Below are 14,591 nucleotides of genomic sequence, written 5' to 3' on the forward strand. Positions count from 1 at the left end.
AAGGTGTCTAAAAATCCACTTTGACACATTTTAAAAGAGTCTGACTGCTTGCAAAAAAGAAAAAAATGACCAATTGAAGATTACAGAAATATGCATAGAATTGTCTAGATCAAATCGCACTCAAGCCTGTAATTTATATCAGACATGAATTAACATAAGCTCTTGTGCCATTTTACTTTGTCTGTGTATTACAGATGAACATATAAAGCTATGGGACTAAGAAAATGTGTGTTTTTAAAAGTGTATTAACTATATACTATGTTTCCTAAAATGTGTGGCCTCCATTTAAAATCCTTGAATGTAAGGGTTTCATTCACCTCAGTGGTCAGAGGGGTGTAAAATCCAGCACTTGGACATGAAAACTCCTTCTTCATAACAGCTGTAAAAGAAACAGTGTCTTGAAGTAGCTTAGTAAATTCACAGCGTAATAGGGCGCCACCTGTGCAATAAGTTTTTTCATTAAATTTCCACATCACATTCAACACGTAGTGTCATAGCGAGAGAGCAAATGTGAATAGTGGGAAATAGTGAATAGCATAGAGTTAAGCTACAGTTCTCAAAAAACTTCATGTGATCTGGAGATTAGTGCCAAAATAATCTAGACAGATTCAGGAAGTGACCTTGCGCAATGCAAAATGCCAAATGAAATGCTGCGAGGTATACTGACAATGAACTGTAGTGGCAGTGATCTCTGGAGAGATGAATTATACTTCCCTGTCTTGTAATTTACGAGACAAGTCTGGGCTTGGCAGTGGAAAGAGGAACAATACTTTTCTGACTCAATTCTGTCAAATTCAAAGTTTGGTGAAGGGAAGGTTATGGCTTTTGGCTCCTTTTCAAAGTTTGGGTTTGAATCCTTAGTTTCAGTGAAATTATCTCCTAATGTTTCAGTCAGCAAAAAATATTTTGGACAATTGTTTGTTCAGAGAATTGCTCCTCTTTATCATGTAATATACATGATAAAATAGGAAATGACTAATTAACATTAAGAGGTTCTTTCAAAAAGGAAAGACTTCATTAAAAAATGTTTTAGCTTCATTTATGTTAAAGATATTGGTAAGAGTGATTGTGAGCCTTGAAACACGACTTATTTGTAGGATTTTCCCTCAACAGAAAGACTTTTTTAAGAACATTAAACCAATAAAAGATTGATTTCCTTACAGGTTCTGTCAATTATTTCTAAACAGGCAATGCAGGCAGTTTAATTGCAGTTATTTTAATTTGGTGAAAATTTTAGTTTTAGCCTTACCAACTTTTCTAAAATGAAACTTGAGATGAATTATATCACAATAAGTTTTAAAATAATAAATATGCTTTGTTCTGTTATGTTTTCATGTTCAATGAAACATTTTCCAAGAAGGAATACAATTGGCATTAAAGGAGATACCCCAAGAATCAACTCCAACAGCATACATTGGTGTGTGTGAAAAACCTTCTATTGAGTTCTTCTAAATGTCTGCAAATGCAAAAAAAACAACAGAAAGTATCACAGAGGGCATTTAAAATAAACACTACCAAGCTGTCCTGAATGTCCTTGTCTTAAAACACCTAAAAGTTTTTTTTTTCTTTCCTTCCTTCCTTTCGTCTTTCCCTTCCTCTTTTAAAAGCATCTTAAAGAAGGAGCATTCAAAAACCACAAGGTTTTTCTCAAGTTTTGGAGATGCCAGTCATGAATGAGCATGGTGGTGTGTTTCACTGCCAGCTGGCAGAAGAAGCCTGACACGTCCCATAGATCAGTGCGGGGCCAGCTGGATACCTGCCGAGAGCTTAACACGCTCTTCAGCATTGCTGCAATCTCCATCAGCCTGTCCCGTTAACTGATGAAACACAGATCTAACTGTTCATTAATCCCTGTGGTTTGTTACCAGATCCCTAGAGCACGTGGTGCACTTGGAGCTATGTGGTTAGTCGCCTAATTTTAAACAGATCTGGAAGTTGAAGGTTAGGTGAATCCTTAATTGATGTCAACAGATATGAATTTTTTTTTAATCTTTCCAGTCATTCCTTCAGCCAAACCCATTGCTTTATTACAGTGATGTAATTATTTTTTATCTGTGTTTCCCGTGCACAATTTCAGATTGAAATATGATTAGTTTTACTCTTATTTGAAAACTCACCTGAAATACAACAGTGACCTTAAAGAACAAACTGTGAGAAAATGTTCATGACACAAACACTTCTGACTGGTTTTGTGCTTTGCTCACTTTTCTGCCGGAGGCGATAATCAATCATCCAGTCGTTTATCTCACGCCGGTGCCTGAGTCTTTTTATCAACTGCCAGAGCCTTTCAGCTGCACAGTATTTCTTAATACAGGGTTGTTCGCTCACTTTGTCAAAATTACGACTAGATTAAAAGTCAAGTTCCCATGCCTCTCCTCCCTGTTTGCTATTATGTGCCATCTGATCTAACTGAGTTGGACACAAGCTTTCTCGGACTTTAGCGACTGGTGTTTTATTGAGAGTAAAAGAGAGGTTTCAGCAGGAAAAAGTTTTTCCAAGTTCAATCATGGAGAAAAACAGTTTGATTTCTACTTGAGCACAACATAGGGTAATTAATGAGAGTTTTGCCAAGCTGGTCTTAACATTCAATTTTTTGGGGGTTATAACATAGGGACTTCTATGGGTTCAGGAACAGTGATATGGGTGTATGTGGTTTCCAGCCCTGCAAAACTCCGACATGTAACACGGATATTTGAAGCAGTAAATGCTGGGTTCCTTAAGGGCTTTTTCCACAAAACCGGTTGCAGAGCTTGTTGGAAAAAATGTATTTATTTATTTTTTTTCCTTTGGTTTTGTTTTATGTCATTTTGTTATATTGCCAAAGCACTGAGTCTACCACCAAAATCCTAAAGCTGTTAAACAACTTTGCTAGGCTAGAACAAGGAGTACGTCATTATAGTGAATAGTCTTTGTATTTTAAGACAAAGCAAAAAATAAACAAATAAAAAAAAAACAAAAAAAAAACAGATGCATTACTGTGAAATGTGAAGTTAGCGTTGGATATATTGAATATATTGAATACATTGAATATATTCTTAAGTGCCTTGCAGCTGCGAGCATATTAATTTGACCCAAATCAGTGTTTCTGATGCCAAATTAGATCCAATGAGTATCAGCCATGAGCATTTTTTTTTCCAATTTATTTATTTTTTTGAAAAACTGACATTTTTGTGACTGCCTCTTTGACAGTGTGATAAAAATCACCAAAAAGGTGTTATTTGTGTCTCACTGGTACTTAATGAAGGTCTTTCTACCTGTTGCATCACCTTGTGTGGGGCAAAGGTCATCTGTTTATGAATGTGTTAATGTGATGCATCCAGCTGTGTGACTGACTCAACTGACTACTTCATTATGCATCACAAAGATATAGCAACATGTGATCCCTAGGGGTTATATGTTGACACTAAACACCAAATATTTTCCATCTTTGACCATTTTTTAAAACGATAATGAACAAATATTATGGCCTTCTGTCATTTTGACAAACTACAATTCACACACCTGACCGCTTGGTGTAGATGCACAGACATTTTCAACTTTGCACTCAGAGTGCATTGCAGAGGTAACTAAGTTAATTGGATATAATTGTGCATTTTGTTCAATTTAGACACAACTACAGGTTGCAGTGTAATTGTGTAGATTGTGTTTTGATTTATTTGCACTTCTGTAATAATAAAAAATAGAATGTTCCTCTATCTCTTTGATCACCTCACTGCTCTTTGCTGCTTTTATTGCTCCAATAAAGAACTGACTGTAGAACAAACATTGGTCCATCTTAGAGGAAAACCCTCTTAGCCATTATGTAGGCCAGAGGGTAACTGAGTGAGCTTCTTTGCTTTGCCTCTCAGTACAGGAGGTAAATATCACGACACAGAAACACACTTTTATTTTTAACCTTTCCACTTTTGCTTTTGCCATAAGTCACTGACATTATTAGCCTCCTGTGTTTTTAACTGTCAAAGATGTAGCATGCCTGGCCTTCTCGCCTTGGGTCAAAGCTGACTGTGTTTGGGACGATAAAGCACCAGGGAGCGCATGTGCGTGTGTCTCTGTGTGTAAGAGGGTTGGTGCGTATTGAAGGGGGAGATGGAGTGTGGCTGCATACAGATGGTTCACAAGCCAACCTTTCAATTAGGCCTGGGGTATAAATAAAGGCGGTTGATTGGAATGTGGCGGCTGCTGGCACAAAAGGGTCTCCTTGGCTGAGCTCCAAGGCCCATTCGCTCACTCCCTCAGTCGTGTTAGAAGCTGCCCAAGGTTACTTCCAGATTGGACACAATCATTTTAAACTTCTTGTGTTTGTTGAGGCCACCTTCCATCTCCATCCCTGTTTGTGTCCTTGTTGCCCACTTTATGTATGGAAAAGGCATTCAGATGAAGCCTTCTGGAGATCCAATGTATCACCTTTGGCTATTGCTGCATTTTGTGCATTAACTTGATTTTAAACCACAAGGAAAAGCATAGTAACTGCATTCTCACCTTCACATCTTCAAACATATCCCCTATGTGAATTTGTGTATGGGTATTTTTATTTATATTTTTGCTTACAGCAAGTGTTTGGGTTCCAGTCTAGCTCCTAATCTTATTTAGCTCAACCTGCAGGTGAGCAGTCCTTGTATTCTGCCTGGGGTAGCCCTGTGTATCCTTCACAGATTATAAGGATGAGCTCCCAGACAACTTATCCCTCCGTACCCAAAGCCTGTCACTGTAAGCTGTCTCAGAAATTATCCACACACCCAAACATGGGGTGGTAAGGGTATGAAATGACAAAGCAGAAATGTTTTGGGAGGAGGATACGTTATCGCTGTCACAGAATGATTTGGAATTTGCTTGCGAACAGGATTGGAGTTGCTCTTTTTTCCAGAGGGCAAAGTCTGGGAAGGTTTGGGAAGTATGGAATATTATTTCAGTGTTTTCTAGGAATAGACACATGAAAAAAAAAATGTTTTTACTGATTTTATTTCCCATTCAATTTTTTAATGTATCCTTTCATTTGTCTGTCCCTCCATTACTCAATTCTCCTTTTATCCATCCATCCATCCATCCATCCATCCATCCATCCATCCATGAACCAGAAAGTTGCACTTGCCCAATTACTGCTGGGGACAGGTATCAACTTCCCTGGAAACTCTGCAAGGACAAATGAGTCTAAAAAAAATGGATGGATGTTGACTTTGGGGACTGTATTGCATTTGGTAATTTCTTGATTCCTCTAATTATATACAGAAAAGAAAATATCTCCTTTTGAAACATTTGAAGAATTTTCACTTTGACAAGCTAAACAAATCATGTTCTTTCAATAATATATTATTCCCTTTGTTAAGAAACCTTTTCTGTCCCTCACCCCTCCTCCACCCTCTCCTGTCTGCAACCCACCTACCCAAACTGTGTCAGGAAACCCCCCTATCCCCCTACCCCCCTTTCCCCTTATCCAGGCTCTCATCCATCCCTGTAGAATCAGGAGAGATTAAAAATTATGGGATTAGCTTCCCCTCCTAGCCCTGTAATCCAAAAAAACAATGCTTTCTAAGGCTAGCGAGAGCTCTTGAGGCGTGGGTAAGTCCTCTGTGTCAGTTATTCCTTATGGAAGGATTCCCTCGGAATAGACGCACGCTCCCTTTCTGTCTTTGACCATTTACTCTGTCCCAACCCCCTCTCTTTATGGTCCAAAACTACAATGAGATGACATGGGACACGGGGCCCTAATATATCCTAATAGGGTCAATGGAATAAGCTGTTCTATTAGGTTTATACTTGGCATAAACACAAAGTGACGGATGAATTCTCATCACCTCTGGTGCTAAGTGTAGTGTTAAACTCCTCTTTTGTACAACAGCTTTGTGTCAAGCAGTAATAATGATTTTGATAACACTGAGGTGTCCTAGGGTTGGTAAAGCACTTGCCAGCTACTGAATTAAGGTCCTGTTTTAAATATGTCAGTGCCACAGTAAGGCTGGAGCTACAGCTGGCCATGGGATGCACTCCTTTAATTTCATCGCTCTGTCAGCTTTTATTAAAACCCATTTGTCATGGAGAGAGAGAGAGAAAGAAAACAAGGAGAGAAAAAAGTATTCAATGGGTGTAGAGTGATGGGAGAAAGGGGCAGCAAGGGGAAGGAGAGCTATAAGCAGTAAGACAAACAGTAAGACAATTTTGAGGTGGCAGATGAAATAAATAGTTGATTTGAGGATGGATAAGTTTTATGGGTGGTGTTCACTGCTGGAAAGGGGGTATGCAAGGATAGGTTGCCATCACAATGGAAAACGGGCCTACAAAGCCAGGAGACAACGGTGGCAAGAAGGGGCGAGAGAGTTGGAGGGGCTCAGCTCAAGTGATTAATGGTGAATCTGGGATATAGTGGACCAATGGGAAAACCCATCCTTGTCTCCATTCTCCTTCCTTCTACCCCCTTCCTCCTCCTACCCCATCCTTCTGTCCTCACAACCCCACCTGTGTAACCATTTATAACTGTCTTGGGAGGGGCAGTTCAGACTCACTGATGTGCCCCTTTGTTTCCTTAAAGAAAAAAGCAAGAAATGCATCTACCCAAATTCATTCCTTGAATTACTTTTAGAGAAGGCATAGTTCACATTGATATCTTTAATTAAACAAAGTTACATTATTTTATTTGGATCAACAAACTCTGAAAATATCCCAGATCTTTCTCTTGAACCATTGGTTTGTTATAACAAACCAAGACAATTGAGGCAGTGAGCCAAGGCAAACTCCTGCAACAGATTTTATGTTATTATATAAATTGTTATCCCCTCTCATCGTGACAATTGCAGTTGATTTTGTACATAAGCCCAGGTATTATGCCCTTTTGTAATTTACAGCTCATTTAAAAAATGTAGCTTAATTGTCAACAAGAATGAAAAAATATCAACAAATGACATCAGAAAGGACATCAACGCTGGAACAAGTCACACACTTCACCACTTCATATCCCCTTGTCTGTTATGATTGTCAGCTTTTTGAGTTTGGGTTTTCTATTTCAAATCTTCCATGTGTTTTTGTGTCATTGCAATTTTTTGGTATTGATCTTCATTTGATAGGTGGTGCCTATCACCATATAACGTTCCTGGCGAGAGGCGGGGTTGCACCAGTACTACTAGTAACAAAACAGTTGATTATGACTATAAACTGTTGTAGTAGTTGACAGTCATATAGTTAAACACAGTCACAGTTGACTATGATTTTGCCACTACTGTGTTTGCAAGTTAGAAGAAAGAACAGTTTGAAGAAATCATTAAAAGTTCAAAATTAATGCCATCTAAACTTCTGTCTAAATCTGTACATAATAAAAAGAAAAAGGACAGTGCTAAGGAGAAGGGAAGTGGGCTAATTGGGTGTCCACACAATTGATAGGAAGTCATTGATTTCAAAGCATGATAACATCCGCACTTCTGTCTATAATTACAAAGGTTAAGACGGCCACTGACTGACATTGGTCATCATGTGAAAAAATCTTTCTGGAAGGAGTAGAGAAGAAATCTTATGTGTCTATCTAAAAATGTGCATGTACAACCGCTACACTTTGCTCACTCTGTCTTTGACTTTGGCATAGAGCTCTGAAATGGCATCAAAGTGGTCCACCAGCTCATCTCAATCCCATCCCTTGGTCCCGTAATCCCCATGTTCCACCTCCAAACCCACGCGCAGCACCTACAATCAAAAAGGAAATTAAATGATTCATTATATCTTCCCTCCTTCTCAACTAAGTAAAAACATAAAAAATAAAAGAAAGGGCTTCAGGAAATCATTTTACAATGCTTTTACATTCTTCTGTTTCCCTTGATTTGCCCTTTCTAACTGAATAGTACATGATGGCACTTGACAGAGGAGAAGTGGAGGAAGATGACGAAAAAGCAAAAGAGAGAGAGTGAGTGAGAGTGAGGGAGACTAAAATCAAGTGTGACAACATATGAATTTCAAATTTCTGAGGAGACATCAAAGTGCACCATCCGGGTGTCTCCTCGACAAGGACACTTTCTGATTTTTAATTCCATACCCTGATTGTATCGCTGAGGCCCTAACGAAGAACGGAGCAGCAGCGCTGTAGAGTGGCATCAGGCAGTGAGAGATAGACGAGCAAGGGAGAAAGCGGAAGGGGGGGGGCAAGGAGAGAGTAAGAGAGATCAGAGGGGGTTAGAAGGAATAGATAGAGATGGAAGAGGAAAGAGAGAAGAAAGGAGAGCCTCATCCAAACACAAGCAGCTGGGCCCTTTGTTGTCGAAGTGATCATAGTTCCTCTTTTATCAGACAGAAAGATGGAGAGAGGAGAAAGGAAAAGAGACACAGAGAGTGAAAGTGATCCACTCCTTTTTCCGCTGGGGTGACAGGGACATGGGTGGAAGGAGGGCAACGTTTTTCACCCTTTGCACAAATCATATCAAGGCTCCTCTTCCAAGGACTCATCGCTATGTGTGCCCTGTGAGAGCAAATACTAAGAAATAAAGCTGGAAGGGCATGTTACCAGTGCACCCTCTTTAACCAGAAACAATTTGCCTGCGTACACCCAGCTGCTCAGTCATGTGCCAGTACAAACTGGTAGACTCTGCTAATCCTCCATCCTGCTCAGTGCTTTCCCATTTAGACGGCAGATCACCACTGTTGCAGCCTAATTGCCTGGGAGAATCTCAGCAGGAATGTGGCATGCTTCTGGCTTCCACGTTCCTGCCAAAACTCAATGCCAGCACTGCTGAAGCGGGAGCCTTGCCCAATCAGCATCCACGCCAGAGGCCTTATAACCCCAAACGATGCCCCATGATGGGCACTCCCTGCAAGGCCTCACTGGAAACGGATGGGAAACCCCAGGGAAGACGCAGAGAGGTTGCAAAGGTCATGCTGATGGCACATAACTGCTCAAAGGATGATATCAAGTTCTAATATGCAGACACACACCGAAACTCACATTAGGTGCACTTAATTTTTCTTTTGACCCCTCTTTTCTTTAATATATGGAAATGATTTTGAATATAAATGAGAACACAGTGAATATGTTGGCATCAACCTTTGGTAAAAAGTAACTCAGACAGACAAATGCACACCAGATTTGTCAGGTTTTTATTAGCATAAAATGTCTAAAACCATGTAGGCTGTCATTGTCCTTTTACTGCTACCGACTGTTGCACTGTCAAGTTAAATTCATATAAATATATTGTCGTTTGTAGTTATGAGCTGGAAAATTGTGATAATATTAAAATAGCGTAAACAATTTTGCGCATACTGTATGTTTTGAAAGCGTTGATCTGAGAAAGGAAATTTTGAAAGTCAAATTTTCTCTCCTGAAATGTGCTGTATTCTAGTTTGTGACAGGTTTGGATTCCCAGCAGGCCAGTTTAGCATCAAGTCATGCTGTTGTAATACATGCAGAATCTGTTTGAGGTTTTCTATTGTCTTGATCAAATAAGAAACAGCTTGCCTAAATGCATAATCTGGATGGGAACATATGTTGAGCCAGAATCTGGATGTATAGCTCAGCATTAATGCTGCCTGCACAGATGTGCATGTTAGCCTGCGATGCTCCCTCCTCCCATAATATGACTGCTGCTAACAAGATCATGTATTTCATCGTAGAGGGCTGTGGGTTTTTTTTTGTTTGTTTTTAACAAATGTTTCAAGTATTGATTTTTTTATTTCAAAGACATAGCGTTTTTAACATGCTTTCTTTATTATCTTGCAACTTCTAGGTGTGAGTTGCATTTGAAACATAATCAATTACGGATTTAATGATGACACTTGACTTAATGTAATGTTTTGATTGTTGATTCTATGTTGCACGACTTTGTGTTTTTGTGTTTGTTATAATGTAAAGCAGGTTGAAATGCCTTGTTGCTGAAATGTTCTATACAAATAAATTTTGATTTGATTGATGTAGAGGAAAAAGACTTTGTACTTGTGCAAAAATGTTCTCTACCCATTGTAGTGAGAAAGTGCTGCAGTGTTTCTTCTCAGTGTTCTAAACTGGGGGAAAAATGGACTCTGGTTCTGTTGGAGGTTTATTCATATTACAAAAGAATTGTTTCTCTCCACTGCTGCTGTGTGCTTGCTTAAGGTATACTACAGTAGAATCAGTCATTAGGTCATATGGTGGCAATTGCCAAAATTTTATCAATATAAAACAGGCACAGCAAATGACTCTGCTAATCTGCCTGCTGTCTAATTTGCTTCATTTTGACAGGAGGCAAATAGATCTGAAATTAACTATATCTTTTTTTTTTAAAAGAAAAAGATTAAAATGTAATCTGTTCTGACATGCAATTCCACAGCAGACATAAAACTTTTGTTTCAGCCTAATGTAGTAATGTCAGTAATGTTTGGAACATGCTCACTCTAAGTGAGGTGAGATCCAGAGTGATTCTCAGTTTTTTGTAAGTGGTTACAATTGACAGTTGTTGGCTTAAAAAAGTGACGTTATTACATGTTGATGAAGATCACCAACATGAGACAAAATACAGATAAAGTAGAAGAAGAAGATTCTCGTAGCTATCAGTGTCAATGCTGTACATCTGTACTTAATTTAATTTTTTATCAGTTACATATGCAAAAAGCATATTTCCTCCTGACATATGATATGACTGACCTTCAATATTATAAGTTTGCATTTCATAACACCGAACGCACTAATTGCTTTTATAATCTTACAACACATTTTTAACACTAATATATATTCTTTAAATGTGGCTGTTGGTTGTTTTATTTTTTGCAAAATATGGAAATTGATACGCCAAAATCTGAAGCTATTCATTTCTTTAATGATAATATGATTTTATTACATTTTCAACAATAACATTTTATTAGAAGTGCATTCATGTTGTTGAAAACATCACATAGAGGAATACATGACAAATCTCCAACGTCCAAAATAAATTTTACTTGACACCAAATATTTTTTATGACCTAGGACAGACTTAAAGAGGCAGCAAAACCAGTTTAACCAGAGCAATTAATCACTGTGGCAATCATGTCAGTAGTTTAAGATTTAAGCATAGCCCATCTGGAGTTATGGCCCCTTTCATCCTCACCAGAGAGGAGGCAAAGGTGCCGGCACCCACAGCAACACACCTGGGATTTACAGCAGTTTTACTACGACCTGTCATATTAGACTTGATATTTAAAAAGGATTTGAAATATGTTCTCCAGGTAGGTGTGAGTTTACATGTAAAAATCCTGAAAAAAGTACCTTTTAAATTTTGCTTAGAAATATACTAGACTGAGTACTGAAAACAAAGTTTCTTTCTGAAGTTTGTTAAAGTTTTCAAATCTAGGTTTTTATTGTATAAGTCGAAATGCAGAAATTAAAACTTTTTTTGCTTGTCCAACCATGACACTTTTTTAACTTCTTCACTTTACAGTGACACATTGCATTGTACAAGTTTTGGAATTTATTAGAAAATATAAAGCAAAGCACTAGGATTCAACAATGGGTTCAGTAAGGAACACAGCAAACATGTGGAAGAGGGTGCTCTGGTTGGATGAAACCAGGATTTAATTTTATCAGGTATGCACAAAAAAACATTTTGTGGAAGAAAGCTAGTACTGCACATCAAACCGAGATACCATGGTGCTGAGGGAATACTCTATTTAGCAGGGTCAGCAAAACTGGTCAGTGTTTAGAGGAAATGACTGGAGCTTTATACAAGAAAATATTAGGGGAAAAAAAACCTATTGAAAGCAGCAAAAACTCTTAAACCCAGACAGAGTTTCTGTCAAGCAGGACAATTATTCTAAACATTTAACTGCAGCTATCATGCAGTGGTCCTTTTTCACAGTTATATTGAACTTTATGTTGGTTTAGCATTCAAACTCCCAATAAAATACTCTGACACTGGAGGTTGTAAAGTAACAAAAAGTGAAAAAGTTCAAGGGGCAGGAATACTTTAGAATATTTCTCTATATCGTGCGCTTCTAACAGCTCAGAGAATTGCAGCAGAAGGTCAGGCAAGCCGATGCCATGTGAACCATCTCATCCTAATACACACACTTGCAGGAGCCCCTCCTCAGCCATGGAGTGGGGTGAGCAGTGAAGCAGCTGGGAGACGTGGAGCCACAATGGCCCTTTAGGGCGAGACGGCCCTAATCCATCCCGCGTCCGACAGCGCCGGTGAAAGGAGGCCTGTCAATCATGGCACGGCACCCTCGGGTCTCAGAGATGGGCTTGCTCAGATGTAGGATTTACTGTACCCCCTCTTTTCTGTCTTATTAAAATCTCTTTGCAGACAGACTGTGATACGTGCATGCACGTGGGTACAAACACACCCACAAATGCACACAAACAGCTCAATGCTTCTCGTCTGTCAAAGCTGAATATGTCACGATGATGGTTATCTGCAATTTCATAGTTTGGAGTTATGCATGTTATTTAGAATAAAATATAAACATACAAATGTGAACTGTATTCACAATAAACTCTTTGACCTCAAATCTCTACAAATGACACATTCACAACAAAATTTGATTAAATTTTTTTATTTATGTTTTTTTTTTTTTTTTTTTTTTTTTGCTTGATCATTATACAGATAAATCGTCCTTTACTTGATTAAATATGTAATGAGAATGTTTTTGATTGATATGAAAAGGTGCACAAAATTATATGCTGATAAGGGAGAAAGTCATGTAGAGGCCAGAAATAGCTCGTGATCATTTTGGGTACATTTCGTTGACGTGTTGTTTCCTCCCTCACAAACACACTAACACAAACTCATAGTCCTAGATGGGAAGGTAACTATAGAGGGGAAAAAATGCAAAAGGCAAATACACATGCACAGATACACACACTCTCACTGACACACACAGAGAAAGAGTAAACACTTATTTAGAGGTGTCAGACACTACATGTAATATCCTCTGGCACAGTGGCTGTTTGGGTGCATGTGTGCGTGTTGCAATGAGCCGTCAGCTGAGCTGAGCTGCATGCTGTCCGTTGCAGTTGGGTGATGGTGATCAAATCTAACAGACAGTGAGGACTGGAGCACACTCGCTGCCTCTGAGACACGGAGGGAGAGAGAGTGAGTGCACCGAGATCGCCTCTGGCCACCATTATCTCTTCAGTGCATGACTGTGTCCATGTGAGTGTGACAGTGTGAAAAATAGTGTTTGTTTACTTGCTGCATGCTTGTGTGTGTGTGTGTGTGTGTGTTTGCGTGTTCGCATGTGTGTCAGTGGATGTGACCGAGTGTGTGTTTGTATTTGCTGGTCAGTGTGCTGAAATCCTAATAACTGACTGGGGGATAACTACATGACAAGAAGACACTTCTTCCCATGTAGGCTCCAGAAAAAAAAAAAAAAAAAAAAAACTTCCTGCCAGGTTTGATGCTGCTTTGCTGCTTAAACTTTGTTTCTTCTTATTCATTTTTTGTCATTATTAAAGTTAAAAAAACTTTGAATATATTCTTCTCTTTTGCAAAAGTAAATAAATCAAGACAATAAATCATAAGGACAGTTCATAATTTTTCTAAGGTACAGTCCCGTTAACAGGTGTTAAACAGTTTGCATCACACCTACAGCAGAAGATTCTCCTCGCATCTTCATCTAGTATTAATCCAGAGGATGGCACTAACGGATACTCCTGGAAGACCCAACACAACTAAGTCCTGCTGACCTAAAACTGCTCCATTCTCATGAACATGACCACAGTTTATGTAAAACCTAATTATGAACGTTTAAATCTACGTCATTTTTGAGTTTGGAAGGGTCATGTAAAGAGTTTTTGGTTAAAGTAACTGCCTAGTAGATAAATAAGGCTGCGTACTAATAATAAACCACAACAACAGTTCCTCTTATTATACTGCTTTACTTTTTAAATAAAATTTTCCAGCACAGATTTTACCTCTTCCTTTCTGAATGCGTATTTTACTCAAGAAAATCAACACAACAAGCATCACTTTCCACCTCATGCTTTTACTGTTCATGCATTTGTATATACCTATAAAGTAGTGTAAAGAACAGCTAGTGACAGTAACCCTGGAGGCCCAGCCACATGTTGTCAGTCAGCGGTGAGAAAGTTTTGGGGCCTAGGTGAAAATAAGTGGGACAAATTGTGCACTAAGCTCAATGGTCATATTATAATACTCTTAAGTCAATCTGATTATGAATTAATTTCATAGCATTGATATCATGTCTCATTTACATTAAATGCACCACCAGGAGCATGCCATGCCAAAAAGCCACCAAGATTACCAACGGCATCGTAATAAGTGAGCTATAGTTTGAAATGAAGCCAATTATGTTGTATTTTCGCTTCAGGGGTCATATAATATCTTCTACTTTGAATAAAGATAGAATGAATTTAAACAACCTGAAACTCACTTTCACTGCTACAAAAATATCTTTTAGTTCTAAAGTTCTAACCCAGAGGGTACAGTTTGGTTGAAATTAGAAACTTTTTCTTAAATTTTAAAATATGTTTCATTTAAAAAAAAAGAAAAAAAAAAGAAAAGTTATGTATTTGTATATTGCTATTATTTCACAAGGTAATTGTGTTTCATAGAAAAAATGGAGACATTTTGAGAATAAAGCACTCCAGTGATGAAAATGAGACATTTGAACAGCAGTTTTATTTTGAATGATTTCTGTTTGATTAATGATGA

Source organism: Poecilia formosa, unplaced genomic scaffold (genome assembly GCF_000485575.1).
Source record: "Poecilia formosa unplaced genomic scaffold, Poecilia_formosa-5.1.2 Scaffold85, whole genome shotgun sequence".
NCBI lineage: Eukaryota > Metazoa > Chordata > Actinopteri > Cyprinodontiformes > Poeciliidae > Poecilia > Poecilia formosa.